Genomic DNA, 20,273 nt, shown 5'->3' on the forward strand with positions numbered 1-20,273 from the left:
ATTCCATTTCAGACCTTTGATACTTCAGCATTTGGGTAGGTATTTGAGTGCTATCCCTAACTCTAATTCCTATCCATGAACCCTCCCTCTAGGGCACGGGTGTCAAACACAAGGCCCGCGGGCCAAATCCGGCCCGCCAGACCTCGTCATGTGGCCCGCGCGAGGAGATAGCACACATGGCAGTGTGTCCCAGCTCCTGCCTAGGCCACCTCCTCTCACCCACCCCACCACGGCCGCCTTACCTGTTCCTCCACTGTCGGCGGCCATGTTCCTGTAGGCACATATGTATGTGGCTACAGAAACATGGCCGCTGGCCTCCACGGCTACGTGGAGGAGGGCCCGGCCGCCTGTTCCCTCTGATGCCCGGCAGTGACAGACACTGGGTGGGGACGTCATGACGATGCCGCCTCCCGCCCATGCGTCTGTAGAGAAGTAGGAGCAGGCAGGGAAGCTGGACCGGGAGTCGGGGACAGTGTGGCCGCAGCAAGCAGTGAAGAAAAGCTGAAAGCCACAGCAGCTGCAGGACAGATGGAGAAACAGTAAGTGATCATGAGGATCACACTCACAATAAAAAAATATATATATATCTGCTGTTTCCTGAGGTGTCCCCGTGTATAATAATAACAATGCCATGACACCACAGGCTGCTCCTCCTGTATAATCATTTATGTGTCATGGCATTACTTTTATTACATTATACAGGGGGAGCAGTCTGTGGTGTCATGGCATTATTATTATACAGGGGGAGCAGCCTGTGGTGTCATGGCATTCATTTTATATTATACAGGGGGAGCAGCCTGTGGTGTCATGGCATTATAATTATATAGGGGGACCTACAGATACAACCGTCCCTTTGAGGGTGACCAAACTGCTGATGCGGCCCCCGATGAATTTGAGTTTGACACCCCTGCTCTAGGGCTTACCCCTCCCACTTGGCTATTTTGTAGTTCTCTCTCATTAATTTTTTCCATGGGCACGTCATGCCCCCCAGTCCATCACTGCCTAATTCATTATGGCTGGGTTCATATTCAAAGAGATTAATGAGTTAAAATGTAATAGTCTATCAGTGATAGGGTACATTTTGTAAAACTGAGAAATAATGTTTTAATATTTTATAAACACCCAGGAAATTATATTACTCATTAACAGCAGCAAATTAATCTGATGACACTTCTATGATATACTGTAACTGATTACTTTAATCTGATGTGTGTTGAAGGTAAAATAAAGGTCACTCATAGTTCATTAAGCACTCATTAAATTATATTAAATTAAATTAATTTTGAAAGTGAAAAAAATTACACAGCATTTAAACTTCTTAATTTGTGGACATATAATTTAGTATTTAATACATTTCATTAGGAAGATAACTGCTGCCTTCAGATAAAAACACTGGCTGTAAAATAGGCTACTAAGTATTTATTTCAAAATCTGGTGGCATTATATTTTAAGTAGACTTACTGAGGTACTAGATTCTAACAAATATAAACTTTTTAAAAGATTAGCATCAGCGGCAGCTCTTACTTCTGTGGAGGAGGGGAGCTGCCACGATTACGCCCCCCCACTGCCACCGCTGCTGCTGGTCCCTGTCTGCTGTTGGTCCCTGCCACTGCCTCCAGTACTGGACCACACCCCCTGCTGCAGGACTGGCGCATGTGCAGTAGCTTCAAGTCATTAGCAGCCCACAGACGAATATTCAGGGTCCCAGGTTGGCACATGTGCAGTAACGTCCTCCGTACTGCGCATGCTTTTTACCCATTTTATGGGCTGTTGTGTAGCAGCCCACATAGAGGCATCCTGGAGGGAGGGAACAACTCCCAATGGGACTGCCTAGGGTGACTGGCAGGTCCGACTTCCAATAGTAAGTCACTGCCAGTCACAGTGAAGCCAGTGCACTCTGCATCTGGATTCACACTGTGGCAGATTTTACCTGAGGGGGCCTCAGCCATGCAGCCCATAGGTAAAAACTGCCGCTGATTAGTATACACTTTACTGAAAATTTATAAATGCATAAATTACATAAATAAGATTTTCCCCATTATGTAAAGTAAACCAGTTAAGACTGCAACAAAAGTTAAAACCATACTTACAGTACCTACTTTGTAGTCCTCCTCTCTGGGAGAAGCCCAAAGGGAATTGAACTTTACTATTGGGGGTGGGGTCATGAGCCTCCCCCAGCTTTTGAGAGTGTAGACAAGTATGGTTAAATCTAAAATACAGAGTGCAGGTTGAGTCTTCCATATCCAAAATACTTGGGACCAGAAGTATTTTGGATATTGAATTTTTCCTTATTTTGAAAAATTTGCATACCATATTGACATACAGTATCTTGGGTAGGACCCAAGTCTATAAAGAGAACACATTTATGTGTCAACATACCTTATACACACAGCATGAAGGTCATTTCATACAATATTTGTAATTATTTTGTACATTAAACAAAGTTTGTGCGTACACTGAACCGCCACAAAGCAACAGTGTCACTATCTCAGTTGTATTAAATATCTGTATTTTGGAATATTGGATATGGGAGACTGAACTTGTAACTCAAGTGAACCATTTTATCAGGTTTGTGTCCATCATGACATGCCATCATTTCATTTTACGGATAAAATAATAATTAAAATCCCTAACACCAATATTTAGTGCAGTTGGAATAATACCTGATGGTGTAGTAGAACACGGCACAATAGGATACTGTGTTGAAAAGACACAATGGGAGGTGGGCCCAACACAGTTCTCACATGCCTTGCTCTGCATCTTTAAAGGGCAAAGTTGTAACAAGTTTTCAAACAACTTGAATATTGTAGGAAAACCAGCACTTTCAAAGAAAGTTCCAGCAATACTTTTTTCAAGTTCCACTTTGATTTTGCCAGTCAGCAGAACGGACACTTTGATCTGTATTTGTAAATTCACATATTTCAGAATTTATATAGGCAACTAGTTAAAAGCCTGTCAAAATGATGGCTTATGGGGCCTACACATGTAGCGATGTAGAGGCATTTTCTAAGCAATCACACTAGATCGCTTAGAAAATGCCCCTACATCACTCTGGGTGTAGCAGCGTAGCATTAGCATTTTTGCGGCCCTGTGCATCGCTATTGCCTGGCGATTAATATCCAGCACACTAAATAAATCTAGTTAATCGCCGGGGCCAGTGTTCTCTACCTCCAATCTCTGTCTGAGAAATGCTTCATGTTGGTTTCACTTTCTGTTAAGGAATAATTTGAGTGTCCTCTAGTAGTCACCAGCATACTTCACCTCAAAAAGATGAGGAGGATTTATCCTTTTATATATAGTGATCATTAGAATTATGATGTATTGTGGGATTGGTGTAGAGCAGGGCTGGGCAACACCGGCCCTCCAGATGTTAATGAACTACACATCCCAGGATGCTTTGCATTAGTTTTGCTATGTGGCCATGCTGAAACTGATGCAAGGCATGCTGGGATGTGTAGTTCATCAAATCTAGAGTGCCGGTGTTGCCCAGCCCTGGTGTAGAGGTAAGAACAAAGATAAGTTCATACAAAATGTAAGGAAAGAGGACAAATGTAGCATTCGGGTGGAAACAGGGTGGCTACAGAATACACACATACCCCCCCACCCCCTCTGAAAACCACATTTGTTTTTCTGAGATTCCCATAGTCCATGATCAGAGCAGGTTCTAGACTATTTGGCTCCCAGTGAGAACAAACAATATGAAGACATTTTAAATATAGATATTATAGCGCTGTCTAAAAAGGGGGCTGGCCTCACTGCAATAGGCAATGTCTTGTTGCATTGGGCAAACCATGCAGGAAAAGTCTACCTTCCACTGACACAATAGTGCCCCTTGTATAATATTATTCCCCACACAGTAATGCCACTTGCACCATATTATGCCTCACGCAGTTAAGCCACTTGCACTATAGTATGCCCCACACAGTAATGCCCCTTGCACCACATTATGCCCCAACCAGTTACAGCATGCCTCTTTTTACCTTATTATGCCCCAGGCCCTGACAACACATTATTCTCCCATAGTCATGCTCCTGTAAACATATTATGCCCCATACAGTTATACTGACGCTCCTTACCAATTATACCACATTGCCAGGTACCTGTTCGTTGTCAGTGTGTTCTCCTGCCACAGTACAGGTACCTGCTTGTTGTGATAGGGCTACTGCCACTGTGTGTGCAGTCCAACTTCTGGCACTTCCGGGGCTTGCCTGCCTCCTCCTTTGAGCCGTTATTAAATGGCCCACCCAAGCATTTGCGGTAAATCCTGCAGCATATCCCAATGATCCAAAAGCATTGCCCATAGCGGCTGCCCTTAATTCCTTTGGTTGCGGTAAATGACTGTAAAGGAATGCATACTTTCTCTGTCATGTAAAAAATCTGATATAAGTAGAACAGACCCATAATATGGTGAGTGACAAGTAATTGCTTAGAGCACAGCTCAGAGAGAAAAGGAATCTGTAAGTGCCTCTTCCACAGGGGTAAGAGGGTAAGTACTGTCATTATGTTCCTTATGTGAGCCTGTAGTTCAGCACTTTAAGTGTATCTGTCTCATCTTTCAAAATATTTTTTTATAGAGGGGACATAGGAAAGCCTTCCCAATTTTGTCATGCACCTTAACCCTTTAAGTGTCAAGTAAATTTGTCAAGCATACCTTTTCTTTTATCAAAATGACCTGTAATGTTCACCTTATACAGGAAATATAGGGGATGATTCTGGTTTAATCGGTTCCCCGCGGGTTCCTCGCACGGGGGGACGATTTTTTGTGACTGCGCATGCACATAGTGAGTTATACGCATGTGGTGCTGGGTGCTTACACACAACGGTGCGGGTAGGGGGCGTGAGGTGGCGGGCCAGGGGATTCACCCATGAGACCGCCCAGATTTGTAAGGAAGCTCACCTTATAACTGTGATTTGAATGAAGTTAAAAGGGCTATTCTTATATCGGGGTGTGTTATAACTGTATGATCATGTGTGAACGCCCACGCAACTATCACCACTACATATCTTCTCCATATGTGCGCTGCAGAGATGCATCCGTGCTACGCATGTGCATTGGAACCTCGAAAAGTGAGTGTGAACAGCGAGTCTCTGGATGGCAGTGCATTGTTCACTTGCAACTGCAAGTAATCTGCCAAATGGTAGAGGTACAGTAAGCAGCGCAAAGTAACAGGACTGGGTCACCTGTTATTGTAAACCCGATCGCAACATCTGCATTCTGAGGAATGGCAGCTTTTATGAATACTGGTCTCGCACAGTATGTCTATAATCAGTTATAGCTGCAGACTATCTATAAGCATAAGCTTAGTATTTCTCTAATAAAACAGTGCACTACAGATCTATTATGTGCTGTGCAAGGCATGAGTGGGAGCTATGGGAACACACATAGGGCCAAATGGAATTTTGGGTGACATTCTATGGGATGAGAGTTTTTCGCACTTTCAAAATCGCCCATTATCGCACTTTTTTAATATCGCATTTTTGCCGCGAATTCGCATATTTAATGAGGTGCGAATTCTGGAATGAAAAGTGCGATTAGGTGCGATAATGTGCGAATTTTAGGCATGAAAATGTGCGAATTTTAGGCATGAAAATGTGCGAATTTAAGGAAATGTGCGATTTTTTGTTCATCAAAAAAAAAAAAAAATGGCGTGGGGTCCCCCCTCCTGAGCATAACCAGCCCCGGGCTCATTGAGCTGGGGCTGGTTCCAAAAATACGGGGGACAAAAAGCATAGGGGTCCCCCGTATTTCTGAAACCAGCCCCGGACTCTTGGACCGGTCCTGGTTCCAAAAATACGGGGGACAAAAAATCTGGGGGTCCCCCGTATTTTGAAACCAGCACCGGGCTCCAACAGCACTCGGTGTCATGCCACAGCCGGGGGACACTTTTTATATAAGGTCCCCCTGACGAAACATGAGCACCGTGGCTGGTCAGCGTTGGACCGGGTACCTGGAGGAGTGGGGACCCCCCCATAAAGGGGTCCCCCCCCCCAGGCTTCACCCGTCCAGGGCTGAAGCCCGGGGCTGTCACCGGCGTCCGTGGCCAGTGGACGCCGGCCTGATAGTGTTAAATCTTCCATAAATAACATTGCTTGATACAGGAGGACTACAAGTGCCAGCAGACCTCCCCCGCATGCTGGGACTTGGAGAACCACAAGTCCCAGCATGCGGGGCATTAATGGGCCCGCTTGGACTTGTAGTCCACCTGTAAAAAGAATGTTTAAAAAAACACACACACAGAGAAGTAAAACTTTATTGCACACACACACACCTCACTTTTACACCCACATACTCACCGATCCAGGATCCAGCGCTGGTCTCCCTTCTGCTGCAGAGCCGGCTACCCCCGCACTGACACTGGGGACAACCGTCTCTCTCCGATGCCGCTAACAGCCTCTGTAGCGCTGTCCCAGCGTCAGGGCTGAGCTATGCGTCTCCATGGAGACGCATCGGCCAATCACGCTCTCAGCCTCTGTAGCGCTGGGACAGCGCGACAGAAGCTGTTAGCTGCATCGGAGGAAGCCGGTTCAGCCCGCTGTCAGTGCGGGCTATCCGGCTCTGCTGCAGAGAGACCAGCGCTGGATCCTGGATCGGTATGTATAGCGGTGTAAAAGTGAGGTGTGTGTGTGTGTGTAATAAAGTTTTACTGCTCTGTGTGTGTGTTTTTTTTAACATTCTTTTTACAGGTGGACTACAAGTCCCAGCATGCGGGGGAGGTCTGCTGGCACTTGTAGTTCTTCTGTATCAAGCAATGTTATTTATGGAAGATTTAACACTATCAGGCCGGCGTCCACTGGCCACGGACGCCGGTGACAGCCCCGGGCTTCAGCCCTGGACGGGTGAAGCCTGGGGGGGACCCCTTTATGGGGGGGTCCCCACTCCTCCAGGTACCCCGTCCAAGGCTGACCAGCCACGGTGCTCATGTTTCGGCCGGGGGACCTTATATAAAAAGTGTCCCCCGGCTGTGGCATGACACCGAGGCCCTTATTTTGATTCGTGCGGTACGGCCCGCGTGCGGCCGTACCGCCGATGTTTTTCTTCTGCACATGCGCAGAGGTCAATCTGCGCATGTGCAGCCCCCTTTGCCGCAGACGGATTTCGTCCGCCGCAAAGGGGGCGTATAGGGGCGTGAGAGGCTTCATGCCCTCATTTCCCTATGTGTACGCCCCGCGTTTCATGGGCGTTCCCATGCAAACGCGGGGCGTATGCATGGTAATGAGGGCATGACGCCACTCATGGGGGCGGAAAGCTGACGTCGCCGGATGTCAGCTTTCAGCCCCCATACAAGCTACCACACGGACGATTGTCCGTGTGGTCTCAGCTTGCGGGAGCTGCCGGGGCGTGCGGACCTGCCTTCGATGGTCGACGACCATCGAATGCAGGGGGCAGCTCCCACCATGGTGGAGGCGTACGCCTCCACCATTTTTATGCGGATCGCCAGCCGTCCGTGTACGGACGGCCGTGGCGATCCGTAGGGTGGGCGGGGATTGGTTTGTGCGGCCGGAGCCCCGTGTGCGGCTCTGGCCGCACCAACCAGAATAAGGCCCCGAGTGCTGTTGGAGCCCGGTGCTGGTTTCAAAATACGGGGGACCCCCAGATTTTTTGTCCCCCGTATTTTTGGAACCAGGACCGGTCCAAGAGTCCGGGGCTGGTTTCAGAAATACGGGGGACCCCTATGCTTTTTGTCCCCCGTATTTTTGGAACCAGCCCTGGCTCAATGAGCCCGGGGCTGGTTATGCTCAGGAGGGGGGACCCCACGCAATTTTTTTTGTCAAAAAACACTTTTCCACATTTTTTAACACAGGGCCATGCACAGATCTCTATGATCTGTGCAGGGTTCTGGCCAAATCGCATATCAGAACCTGGTCTGATTTTTTTTAGATTTTTAGACACATTTTTTAAATTCGCATCTCATTAAATATGCGAATTGTATACTTTTCAATGTGAAAACATCTGGATGCGAGTTCTGGCGAAAACTAAAAATCGCACTTCTAAAAAGTGCGATTTCGCGGCAAAACCGCACTTTTTGCCGATTTTCGCATCTCATTAAATATGCGAATTCGGGAAAAAGTGCGAAAACGGCCGTTTTTGCGATAAAATTCGCCAAAGTCAGATTATCTCATCCCATAGAATGTCACCCAGGGTGTGAGAATCAGCAAGTGAGAGGTTTTTGGAGGGTGTTCCCATTTTTTTTTTTAAATCGGCAATGAACTACATGGCAAAATCAACCTGGTTTTGCCATGTAAATTATAAAAAAAATGGGAACATTTTACCAAAATCTCTCACTTTCTGATTCTTACATTTGGCCTATATTTAAAGTTGGCCATTAAGATATTGTTAAGCCATTTGTCAAGTCAATTGATTCTAAGGTTTGGCTGTGATTCATCATCCAGCATATGTTTCATTTTTAGATATTAGTAGAGCTTAAAATCTTGTGCTGTGACTTGCCATTGGAGTTGTGCTCAATCTGCACACAACTATCATGTCACCTGCACACAACTGATGCACTGCTTATTTACTCTGTGTCAATCACTGTCCTAAGCATCTTCTCCCCCCCTCCCCCCCCCCCCCCCCCCCCCCCCCGCACCCCATACTGGACACACACACATCTCTTGCATTGATGCTGATAAATTGTGTTTTTGGTATTACTCATCTATAACTGGACGGATTGAGATGAATCAAAGTGCATGGTATGCTATATTTACAAGTAGGTTCAGTGGTTATTGTGCAAACTTCAAACAAACAGACAGAAACAACATTCTTATAATAATAGTATAGATGACAATCATCCCTATTTTTGATACCTACTAAACAATTGCTTGTACCCCTATGCAAAAAAAAAAAAAAAACAATTACTTTAAGATGTGTGCAAGTAATAGTAATCATTGCACCTAATTTATGCCAGGTACATGGCACATACTGTACACTTACTTCCCACGGTTTGTGCATTATTCATCACCATTGCTATTATGCACCAGTGAAGCTTCGAAAACCTCTCTAGTACATCAGAAACACCTCCTTGCCTCAAAGATGGGAGAAATCAGCATGGACATTCTATCACAGGTGGTTTGCTAGCATACAGTACTACAGTACCTCCCAACATGACCCATTCCAGGATGGACACAATGCTCTGCTCCTGGACTTTCTTCCTAATGCATGATTACCTTCATCTGAGCAATGTGTCCCTCCTGGAGAGGGTCATGTTGGGAGGTATGTTCTACTGCTGGCATTACATAGTATATGCAGCTTGCCCTGACCACAGCTTGCATCTTTTGCCTGTTCTTGGGCCCCATTCACTTATTTTAAGAGAACGGCGCAAGCATAGGATCTGTACTGTGCATGCACCAGACTTCTTCTGTGAGACTGCTTTCACAAATACCTCTTGCATGACTGATATTTTGATGTTTGGGGGGAGGGGGGGGGGGGGGGGGGCAGCAAATAAAGCCATGCTACAAAATGAGGCCATTTTGTGGGCGTGTCGAGTCTGAGGTGTGCGTATTTGGACAGAGATTTCCTGGTCCCAGCTGAGCAGTTCTGCCAGTCACCGTAAGCTGATTTCTATGAGAATAACATCCACCTATTAATCAGATCATATGTGCATGATCTTCTTGTACTGTCTTCTCCCAACTGTCATGTCATATGCTGAGTTTGGAAAATGACAGTTTGGAGCTGATTGGCTGGACATTTAAAAAACTCTTTATCACCCTCTCTTTTATCTCTTTATAAGGCTTAATACATCTGCCCCTCTGTTAGAGTGTTTTAATGAGATGAATTCAAGGATAATTATCGCATGTTAATGTTTCAATTTAAAAGTACATTAAAAAGTGATAGAGGGATACATCTACTGATCTAATAATACTATACTAAAAGGCAATATAAAGTACTTCAGAGAAGAAAACATATAGCAGATAAAAAGCACCAAAGCTAATAGATCTATCATTCAAAATGTAAAGAGACTGTAATTAATCACACAGTAGGCAGCAAGAAAACAGACTGAAATTCTACAAAATGCCAATTAAAAGTCATAGACCTACAGTTGTGTGTGTAAATAGGTAATTAGGATAATGATTTTGCAATAACCCACTGAAAAAAAATCATTATCTTTTTATGTTCTTATTGTAATGTGTAGAGAATTATGTGTATTGATCGTGCTGAGAAAGCAATGAAGAGCCATGTCAGCCCTGTTGTCATTGTGTTAAACTAGAAATTCTTAAGACAAAATGAAAAATGATAGGATCACTGGGTGTCTTTTATGGCAGTGCTTAATTTGTACATAAAACAGAGAGGAACTCCAGTGATTTCAGCACCATAACTAACTGAGGACCTGGCGGAGTGTGCGTGACTGGCACTTAGCATGTGGCGTAATCACGGCCAGTCATGCCCACTACATTAGCAGTCTGGAGTAGGTGTGACAGCACGTAATAAGCACTATTTCACCCCCAACCCCTTCATTCTCCATCATATCTGTTCTGCTTTTTATTTATTATGCTTTCGGTACTTCACGGCGGCAGCTTACGCTACATTTGAAGCTACGTTATTAGCGTAGCCCAACGGCTGCCTTACTTGTGTAGTTTCACCGGCGGCAGCCTAAGCTATGTTATCAGCGCAGATTAGGCTTCCACGGTGAAACTACACAAGTAACTACCGTATTGTTGCCAGGAACTGCAGGTGTCCCTGGCAAGCCTAGTGATCGCCTCTCACACAGCGCCGGCGCCTGCATGATCCCCTCTCCGGCAGAGAGGGGATCATGCGGGCACTGGCGGAGAGGCGCTCCATCTGTCTGAGACGTAGGAGTGTCTGAGACGCTTCTGCCTCTGAGTAACTATTGCGGCAGGGTACAGCAACCCTGCCGACAGGGTTAGGGGTTTGGTAGCACGTGCGTGTCCTGCACAAAGAGGGGGTGCGGACGCAAGTGCGTCTCATGCACAATAAAGGAGACAGAAAGTGAAGAAAGGGAAAATATGTGTGGGCAGTATAGTGGGGATGTAATTGGATAGGAAAGGTTTATGAAGGCTATGTGGGTGAAGAGGTGAGTTTTCAGGGAATGCTTGAAGGTTTGGGAAGAACGAAGAGGTCGGCTTGGGAGATATTTTGAGATAAGCACGGTGTTGGTGTAGTTTGGTTTATGGCCTTGTGTGTACTGTAAGTAAAAGTATTTTCATATTGAATAGGGAAGACTACAGGTAACCAATGGAGGGACTGACAGAGTAGCTTTGCAGATGCTTAGAATCTAGCGAGGAAGATTAGCCTCGCAGCTACATTACATTCAGAATGGATTGTAGTGGTCAGAGTCTATATTGGTAAGACCAGTAAGGAGACTTTTGCAATAACCAATGTGGGAGCGTGGATTACAGTTTTTGCAGTGTCTTGTGTGAGGTATGCTTATATTTTGGAAATGTCTTTAGATATATGTAACATGACTTTGAGATAGATTGAAGGTGAGGAACAAAGGACAGTTCAGAGTCAAGGATGACACCTAGGCATCAAGCTTGTGTGGTAGGATTGATTGTCGCATTGTCAACAATTATACAGACACCAGGTTTGTAGCTACTATTGGTCTGCGGATATAGGGCCTTATTCTGGTTCACTCTCAGAGGCAAATTTCTTCTCAAATGGACAAATCATGTGCACTGCAGGTTGGGCAGATATAACATGTGCAGATAGAATTAGATTTAGGTGCAGTGTAGAAATAAAGCAGTCAGTATTTTCCCTGCACAGAAACAAAATAACTCACCCAAATCTAAATCTCTCTGCACATGTTACATCTGCCCCACCTGCAGTGCACATGCTTTTGTCCATTTGAGAAGGAATTTGCCTCTGAGTGAACCAGACTTAGGCCCATATAACTAATTCCGTTGTTGAAAATTTAGTTTGAGGGGGTGTGATGACATCCATGCTAAAACTGCAGAAAGGCATTCAGTAACACGGACCAATGCAGATGGTAACAAGTCTGGGGAGGATAGGTATCAGCCTGGTAGATATAATACCAGAATCCAAAGGAGCTGATTATATTGCCAAGAGATGTGAAATAGATTGAGGACAACAAATAACTCAAGACTGAGCCTTGACGTACTCCAATTGACAAAGGTAGAAGAGTAGAGGAATTGGGGAAATTAATATCGATAGAGGGATTAGATGGGTAGGATGAGAACCAAGAAAAGTCTGTACCCTGAGGAGCTAGCGATTGTAGTGTCTTCTGTGTTGTGTCGCTTATGTAGGAAGGGAAACAGTTAAAAGAAAACTGGCAAATCGTGTGAAAGCTTGCAGTCAAGTGCGTAATGAAGAAAACAGTTTGTGGAACATTTCCCTCATCTTAACCTCCCATAAATCCCCTGCAAGTAAATACTCTAGAAAAAAAATGTAAAAAGTTGACTTTCAAACACAATTTAAAACAATTTCCTCAATAACCATTTCACAAAAAAATAAGCTGTCTATGGGAGTGGAGTATGCATTATTTATATGCTAGAACTGATCACAGGCTGTGCATCTGTGTAGTTTAACTCTAAGCGCAACACTTGACAGTAGCAGGTGCATGCTATACCGAGAAGGAAACGGCATTCTATAGACAGTATTATACTGTAGTACCAATTGCCTAGAAACCAACTGAAATAAATAATTAAACCAACCTAATACATGCCAGGCAGGCAAAGCAAGAGAGGCAAAACACATTACACTAAAGAAATACGTGACAGAAAATGCATATAAATCACATATATTTATATCAAATAAAATGTTGATGTAAATGAATGCTAGTTAAAATCCTGAGTGGGGAAGGCTAAACCCTTTGATGTTGCAGTCAGTAATGGTGTCGTAATGGCAACCCATAAACAAAAAGTTCTCTGTACAGATGGAGGAAAAGGCTGACGATTAATTATTTATGAAATTAGGACCATCACATGCTGTATTTTATACACAGCAAAAGTGTTTTCCCAGGTAATGTATTCATAGTAATGCTTTATTCCTTACAAAACATAAAAAAGGAATAAAACAAAACCATTTGTAGCTCAGTATAAAAGGAAAGTGAACACAAAAAAGTCTACTTGCGGGAACCTACATAGAGTACTGTATGTTAATGCCCATATACTGGAGCAGGTTTGTCTTGCAATCTGGGATGAGATTGCAGCTCTTGTGCCAACACCACCTGCGTGCAACTCGTTTCCTGCTGGAGAAGGTGTAAAGTTGTGTCTAAACAATGGTGGAAATGTGTATCGTACAAAGCGACACTAGCACAGGAAAAACGCCTGCTTGTCTCAGGTTACTCGTGTACCTAGGTTCTGCCAAATTGGGCAGTACGGACGGTGTAATGGTTAGCATTACTGCCTCACGGCACTGAGGTCATGGGTTCGATTCCCACCATGACCCTAACTGTGCGGAGTTTGTATATTCTCCCCGTGCTTGCGTGGGTTTCCTCCGGGTACTCCGGTTTCCTCCCACAATCCAAAAATATACTGGTAGGTTAATTGGCTCCCAACAAAATGAACCCTAGAATGTCTGTGTGTGCGTGTATATGTGGTAGGGAATATAGATTGTAAACTCACTGGGGCAGGGACTAATATGAGTGTTCAAATATTCTCTGTAAAGCGCTGCAGAATATGTGTGCGCTATATAAGGAACTGTTAATAAATAATAATGTATCCTAGCAGGGCCGCCGATAAGGGGGTGCTGTGGGTACAGCTGTTTCAGTACCCGGCCTCTTGAAGAACCCGGGCAGCTCATTTTGCCCACCGCAAACCCCCAGACCGCCTCCGCTGTGCTCAGTGCACTGAACAAAGCAGGTCCCAGAGTGCAGGTTTATTCAACCCAGGCCGCCGGCGGGCAATTAAAATGCTGCACCAGCTTTTGAGCCAATCAGAGCTTACGTACCAGCAACTAATCAGGGCAGCTGCTGGTATGTGAGCTCTGATTGGCTCATCAGCCGGTGCTGCATTTTAATTGACTGCCAGTATCCTGAGTTGAAGAGGCCTGCCCTCCGGGACCTCCAGGCTGCAGCTCAGGGGAAGAGGAGATGGGGGAGAAGGAGTAAGTCAAGTGAGGAAGGGGGGGGGGCGGACTGGAAATGAGTCCCGGCCCCAAAATTCCTGATGGCAACCCTGCATCATCATACCCTAGTGTGATATATGGCATTCGACAATGGAGTGACTAAGGAAGTGGTTCCCAAACTGTGTGCCGTGGCTCCCTGGGGTGCCTCGGGACACATGCAGGGGTGCCCTGGGTTGGTGGTCCAGGACCAACTCAAATTATTAATGGTTAATTATTTATGAGCAAAACCAGTGCTGGTGGCTGCCAATCATAGAATGTGTACAAACAGCAGCAAATCCTGCCCTTTACCACATAACTAAACCTAAGAATCGCATATAAACCCAATCTAACTAATTATTTTTGGACCTAGGGGTGCCGTGAAAAAAATTCTGATTCTCTAGGGTGCCGTGAATCAAAAAGGTACTTGTGAGTTATCCGGGCGCCCGATGTTGAAATTGAATGTCAGTACAATAAGAGTACGATGCGACGCGATGCGACGCGATTTCCCTTTAAATTTCCCCGTATCCAAAAGTATGGTATACAATGCCACGCGATGCGACGCGACGCGATTTTAACACTGAATGATATTGGATGTTCACAACCAGGCCACTATCAACGTGAACCCGAAGCGTGGCGAGTGCAGCGAGCCCGCGAGGGGCAGCGGTACGCGTCCTCCGACCTTTTCATGCCCTACTATCCACTAGGGCGTGGAGTGAGAATAGAATAGTGTGGCGAGCGCAGCGACCCACCGAGGCCCGAAGCGTGGCGAGCGCAGCGAGCCCCGCGAGGGGACGCGGATACCTTCACAGGTAAGCGCGTCCCTTCGCGGGCTTCACAGGTATCCGCGTCCGCTCGCCACGCTTCGGGCCTCGGTGGCTCGCTGCGCTCGCCACACTATTCTATTCTCACTCCACGCCCTAGTGGATAGTAGGGCATGAAAAGGTCGGAGGACGCGTACCGCCGCCCCTCGCGGGCTCGCTGCGCTCGCCACGCTTCGGGTTGGCGTCAATAGTGGAGTGGCGTTAACAATGGGGATGGGATTTAAGTTTTGTCACTTTTTGTGGGTTTTGGCCATTTTTACATTGAAATTAATGTAAAATCGGGTCTCAGGGACCATTTTACATTGATTCCAATGTTAAAATCGGGTACACTGCTAAAATCGGGTGCTGATCTCGTCGCGTCGCATCGCATGCCATTTGGTTAACACGCGATGCGACGCGATCCGATCCGATGGTACCCGATCTAAAATCGGGCGCCCGGATAACTCATAAGTACCATCAAAAAAGATTGGGAACCCCTGGACTAAGGGTTATAATTGCTAAGCTTTGGATGGAGATAAAATTTACCTCCACTGTCCACCTGGGTGTCTTCAGATAAGCACTCCTTTCATATATAATAGATCAAGGAGATACAGGAAAGGTGGGCCTCATTTCGAACAGGATGTGTTTGAAATGCCTACACAGATTCCCAATTATAAGAAATGTACGCAGGCACAGGACCCGTTCTTTGCAGGTTCAGGATGTGTCCAAAGCAGTTGCGTTTTTATCTATAGGCTGTGTGACTGTAGCCCCCCCCCCCAGGTAAATTCCGCCACTGTGCTCAGCCTTAGTGAAGCCAGACGCAGTCCATGAGACTCTACTGGCTTCACTGTAATTGGCAGGGACTTCCAATTGGAAGTAAGTAAGGCAGTCCCATCAGTGGCGGATTAAGCACAGTCCGGAGCCCCTACACATAAGAGGCCCCCACACACCGGTGCCAGGGTGGGGGCTCGGTACCAACCTCCCCTGGGGTGGAATGTGTCATTGGGGGGGGGGGTGTCTGTGGAGTCCCCCACAATTTTGTTGTCCAGTGCCCCCACAGAACTTAATCCGCCCCTGTGTCCAATTGAGAGGTGTTCCTTCCCTTCCAATACTGCCAGTCCAGGCTGCTATAGGCAGAGAGCTACTCCCTGCCTTGCCATGCAGCCCAATTTGGCCTCTATGGGCTGCAGGTGGTGCAGCCCATAGATGCCAGGGTCATGCGCCGTTCCTGGGGCGCCTGCCATCTGCACTGTACAGGTGCCAGGATGAATGGGAGCAGCAGGGGTGAGCAGCATCAATGAGCTGCATCGGAGATGAGGTGGGGGAGTTGCCAGCAGAGCAGTGAGCGGCTGCTGCAGCCCCCATCCTTCTACCTCTACCTGATTGACAGGAAGAGGCATTTGGAGTGTAAGGACAAACAGCATTTCTGGAAATGGGGACATGTTGCATTTGCTAATCCATCTACTGCTGAATCAATCCCGGTGTCTAGAAGTAAGCACACAAGGATTGCATTTATTTACAAGAAAATGTGCCTGATATTTGTTCATGAAGGTCCTGATTTACATCACTGGGTCTTTTAAGCACACAACCTTATGAACCTAAACCCTATTTCATCCACTTGCTACACCTCTTGTCAGCAATGGAGACCTACATATGTGCAGCAGGCTCTATCCACTGAGCAGCAGGTTCCCCCTAGCCCATTCACATCCTTCCTGGTGTCTCCCTGCCTTTGCTGCGTTAAAGATGGAGAACATTCACCAATACATTAAGGCTCTGGTACAGTAAGAGAGTATTTTACAGTGTGTGGCTCCAGATATCACTGGGAAGATGACACGGGCTCCAGATATCACTGGGAAGATGACATGGGCTCCAGATATCACTGGGAAGATGACATGGGCTCCAGATATCACTGGGAAGATGACACAGGCTCCAGATATCACTGGGAAGATGACACAGGCTCCAGATATCACTGGGAAGATGACAGGGAAGGTGAGATCTGCTTACTGGCACAGGGTAGGTATAGTGTGGGTAAAGGGAGTGCTGGGCAGAGCTCCACTGGACCCAGAGACCTATGGGCATCGCACCCCCTGTAAGCATTGTAAATACGCCCTCTTATAAATAAAACTGCATTGTTTAGCCAGTTTTGTGACAAAAAAATTATGGTATCACTATGAATTGAATGACTGAAATACTCTGTGCTGCAAAGTCATGTGAAAAATGTGTGTGTGACATAAATAACAGTTATTATTAACAACTAGTTACCAGCCTGTCAAAATGACAGAACAGAATAACAGTAGTATCAGCGCCCAAACTGAGCAACACTTGAATTGCTTCGTTGAGCACAATCTATTGGCCGCCAGCATGAAAAACACTTGCATTCCTAGAGGGTAAAACATTTGATTTTTTCATTCTTACAGTTTATATCTGATGAAGTCAAAAAAACATGGTTAATATGCATATATTTATTATTATTATTATTATTATTATTATTATTATAGATGGTAGGCTCCACTGGGGCAGGGACTTATGTGAGTGTTCAACTGTACTCTGTAAAGCGCTACGGAATATGTATGCGCTATAAAAGAAACTGTTAATAAATTAATTAATTAATTAACCACTGCCACCTCTGGCACGCCTCTAGCCTCCCTTATTCTACATTTGTCCAGTCACAAGAATGATGATCACATTTCAATAATGATCCAATCATAAATCGAATACTAGAACATTTGCCATCCATGCTTACAGGTCCCTTGGCCCCCATTTGATGCTGAGCAGATGGATTTGTGATATTTGACAATCCACGTGGGTGCTACAATAGGAAGCTGACCCCAGCAAGTATCCCCGGGTGCAGCCGCATCAGCCTGTCACACTGAGCAACTAAACTGCTTAAATCACAATTTTTTAAGTCAGCTTTTTTCAAGCAGAGATAAGTAGTGGTGAGGAATCAGACCACTCTCATTTTAAAGCTCTAGTGATTTTCCAGCTACAAAAATGATGATAGAAAATTGCTAGCCCTAAGGGAGCAGCACAGCTTCTCACTGAGAAATCTGACTTTACAAGTCACCCGACGAGGCATAAAAATGTTGCTTAATTATACTCTAAAATACCTTCTCTACACCTGTAACATGAATTATGCCCAGACAAGCAAAGCAAGGGGAAATTACAAATGTAGGTACCATAGTATTACATATAACAAGTCACAGGGTTGAATTCAATTAGTAGTGGTTGTTTATCTGCCAGGGTTTTCAGTTAGAGTTTGCGGCACCCGTGATCAGTTCCTAGGCGGAGCCTGATGGAGACTTGAGCATGAATGCCCTTATCACAGATGCTGTAAATGTGTGAACCCATGGGTCCAGGAATTTATGACGGATTCTATGGGTTAATGTGTGTTAGCGAGTATTTTTCTGAGCGATGAAAAGGGTCTGTAATTGAATAGACCTGAGGCTCCCATCCCTTTACCCAAATGGTAAATTACTGCTGCTCATGTAATAATTTCATTTCTACAGCGCACACAGGACAGCGCCCCTTTATTTTTTTAGCACGCGGGACACCGCAACTTTTTTTACAGCACGCAGGGCAGCACCCCTTTATTTTTACAGCATACAGGACAGCACCCCTTTACAGCAACAGCACACAGGACAGCAACCCTACATTATTATTTCTATGGTGCACACAGGACAGCACCCCTTTATTTTTACAGCACACAGTAGTACTCAATACCCACAGTAGCAGTGCCACTTACACAAATATCGCACATACTGTAGTAGCCTTCCCAAATTGTTTATACCTCCATATCTGCAGTATCCACTAGCCCTTACCGTCCTCAAAGCACTCCCTCACTATTACAGCACTCACAATGACCCCTTTCACAACACCTCATCGTCATTACCCCCTCACATCACCCAGCACCCTTACCCTCCTCACAACACTTACTCGCCCTTACCCTAACCCTCTTTACAGTACGTCCTCCCATTTCCCTCCTAACAGTACCCCCTCACAACACTGATCCCTCATATCCTCCTTACAGAACCCCCTCACAACACTTATCCCTCATATCCGCCTCATACACTCCTTACAGTACCACCTAATCCTCCTCACTGGAACCCCTAACCCTCCTCACAGCCCCCCCCCCCCGCCCTCCTCCCCTCAGCAGTGCATCAGCACCCTCTTACAAACTGACCAGATGCTGGCTTGCAGGGTTTGATGTGAAGTGATGGCTGGCTGATGTGCTGGGGCTGGCCTGGCTGTTGTGTTGACTGTGGTCCCTCCCTGCTGCTCCAATATTTCATTCTGTGCAGCACAGGCAGGCAGCTCTGTGAGAGCGGGGAGGCGGGTTGGGTGCATCGTGTGACTTACGCTGCACCCGCCATGCCCTACTGGGGAATGTAATCTGTGAGCGCCAGGGCTGGATTTTGTGGGTCCCGGCTGCCAGGCCTTAGGCCTCTCTTCCCCCAAAGGTAGGAAGACATCCCGGCAATAGCACCACCGCCGACAGCACAATCCTCTCCTCCGCTCCTCTCGCTTGCCGCTGAGGGAACTGATCTTCTGCAAAGCTGTGGGAGGCGTGGACAGGCACCCGGGAGATACCTAGTGAGTAAGGAGTGAGCGCCTCACTATGCGGCATATGCCGGTCATTAGGAGGTGACCCCCGGCACCCCTCTCCCCCCGTGCGCATGCCTATACTGTCAGTCATGCTGCTCCGGCTTTCCTGACTGGGAGGCATTCTACTCTAGATTCCCAGTCTGGCACGCTACACTGGCTCCCCCCTTTCCTGCTCGGTGCACTACTTCTCTGGCTCGCAGTCGGTGCACATTAGTGTTAATAGTAAGAAACACTAATCTGTGCAGGGGATTGATTACTGTCCCTTGGGGCCACCCCAAGCCACCTGGCAGCTCTACTGCTGAAAGTTATGAGAAGAACTGTCTGCACAAAATTGGCCCACAAGGCCATCGGCCCTTCTGTCATTTGCCAGAAGTGCCAGATGGCCAGTCCAGCCCTGCATATTACTACTATACAGTATATCATAAGATTTAATGTCCACAGTAGAATAATTTCCCTGGATTCCTTCTTTTCCCTCCTGATCCTGATTATCGGTGGCAGATTGTCAGTAGATAAGAACACATCTGATGATAATCATCTTCTGCTGTTAATAAGATGGCTTCATGGCAGATGCCACCAAAGGTCTTTGTCTAATGTGGCATTGCGGTATATTGGCCAATATTAGAAAGTAATGGTATGCTGTATGCTACATAGCCCCTTACATTCCTTAAAATCTTCTATAAAAATGTCCTTATTGTGGCAGCTTCTGTTGTGTCCCAATAATAATAATAATAATATGTTCTGTACCCAAGTACAACATACAACATACAACAATGTCACAATCGCTGTTCTCTTCTGTGTTTGTTATGTCATTGTTTGTGAATTCAAATTATTGTTTGATTATAAACCCTGACGTT

At 46.0% G+C, this 20,273-nt stretch overlaps 2 protein-coding genes across 3 annotated transcripts in view; one reads left to right on the forward strand and one right to left on the reverse strand.

Annotated features, from left to right (window-relative positions):
• The window catches only part of GNPDA2 (glucosamine-6-phosphate deaminase 2), a 435,608-nt gene that overhangs the window by 259,066 nt on the left and 156,269 nt on the right, over positions 1 to 20,273 (forward strand). The window lies entirely within an intron of this gene.
• Positions 1 to 20,273, reverse strand: part of KCTD8 (potassium channel tetramerization domain containing 8) — a 91,445-nt gene that overhangs the window by 48,521 nt on the left and 22,651 nt on the right. The window lies entirely within an intron of this gene.

This window comes from Crinia signifera, chromosome 1 (assembly GCF_055691185.1).
Source record: "Crinia signifera chromosome 1, ASM5569118v1, whole genome shotgun sequence".
Taxonomy (NCBI): domain Eukaryota; kingdom Metazoa; phylum Chordata; class Amphibia; order Anura; family Myobatrachidae; genus Crinia; species Crinia signifera.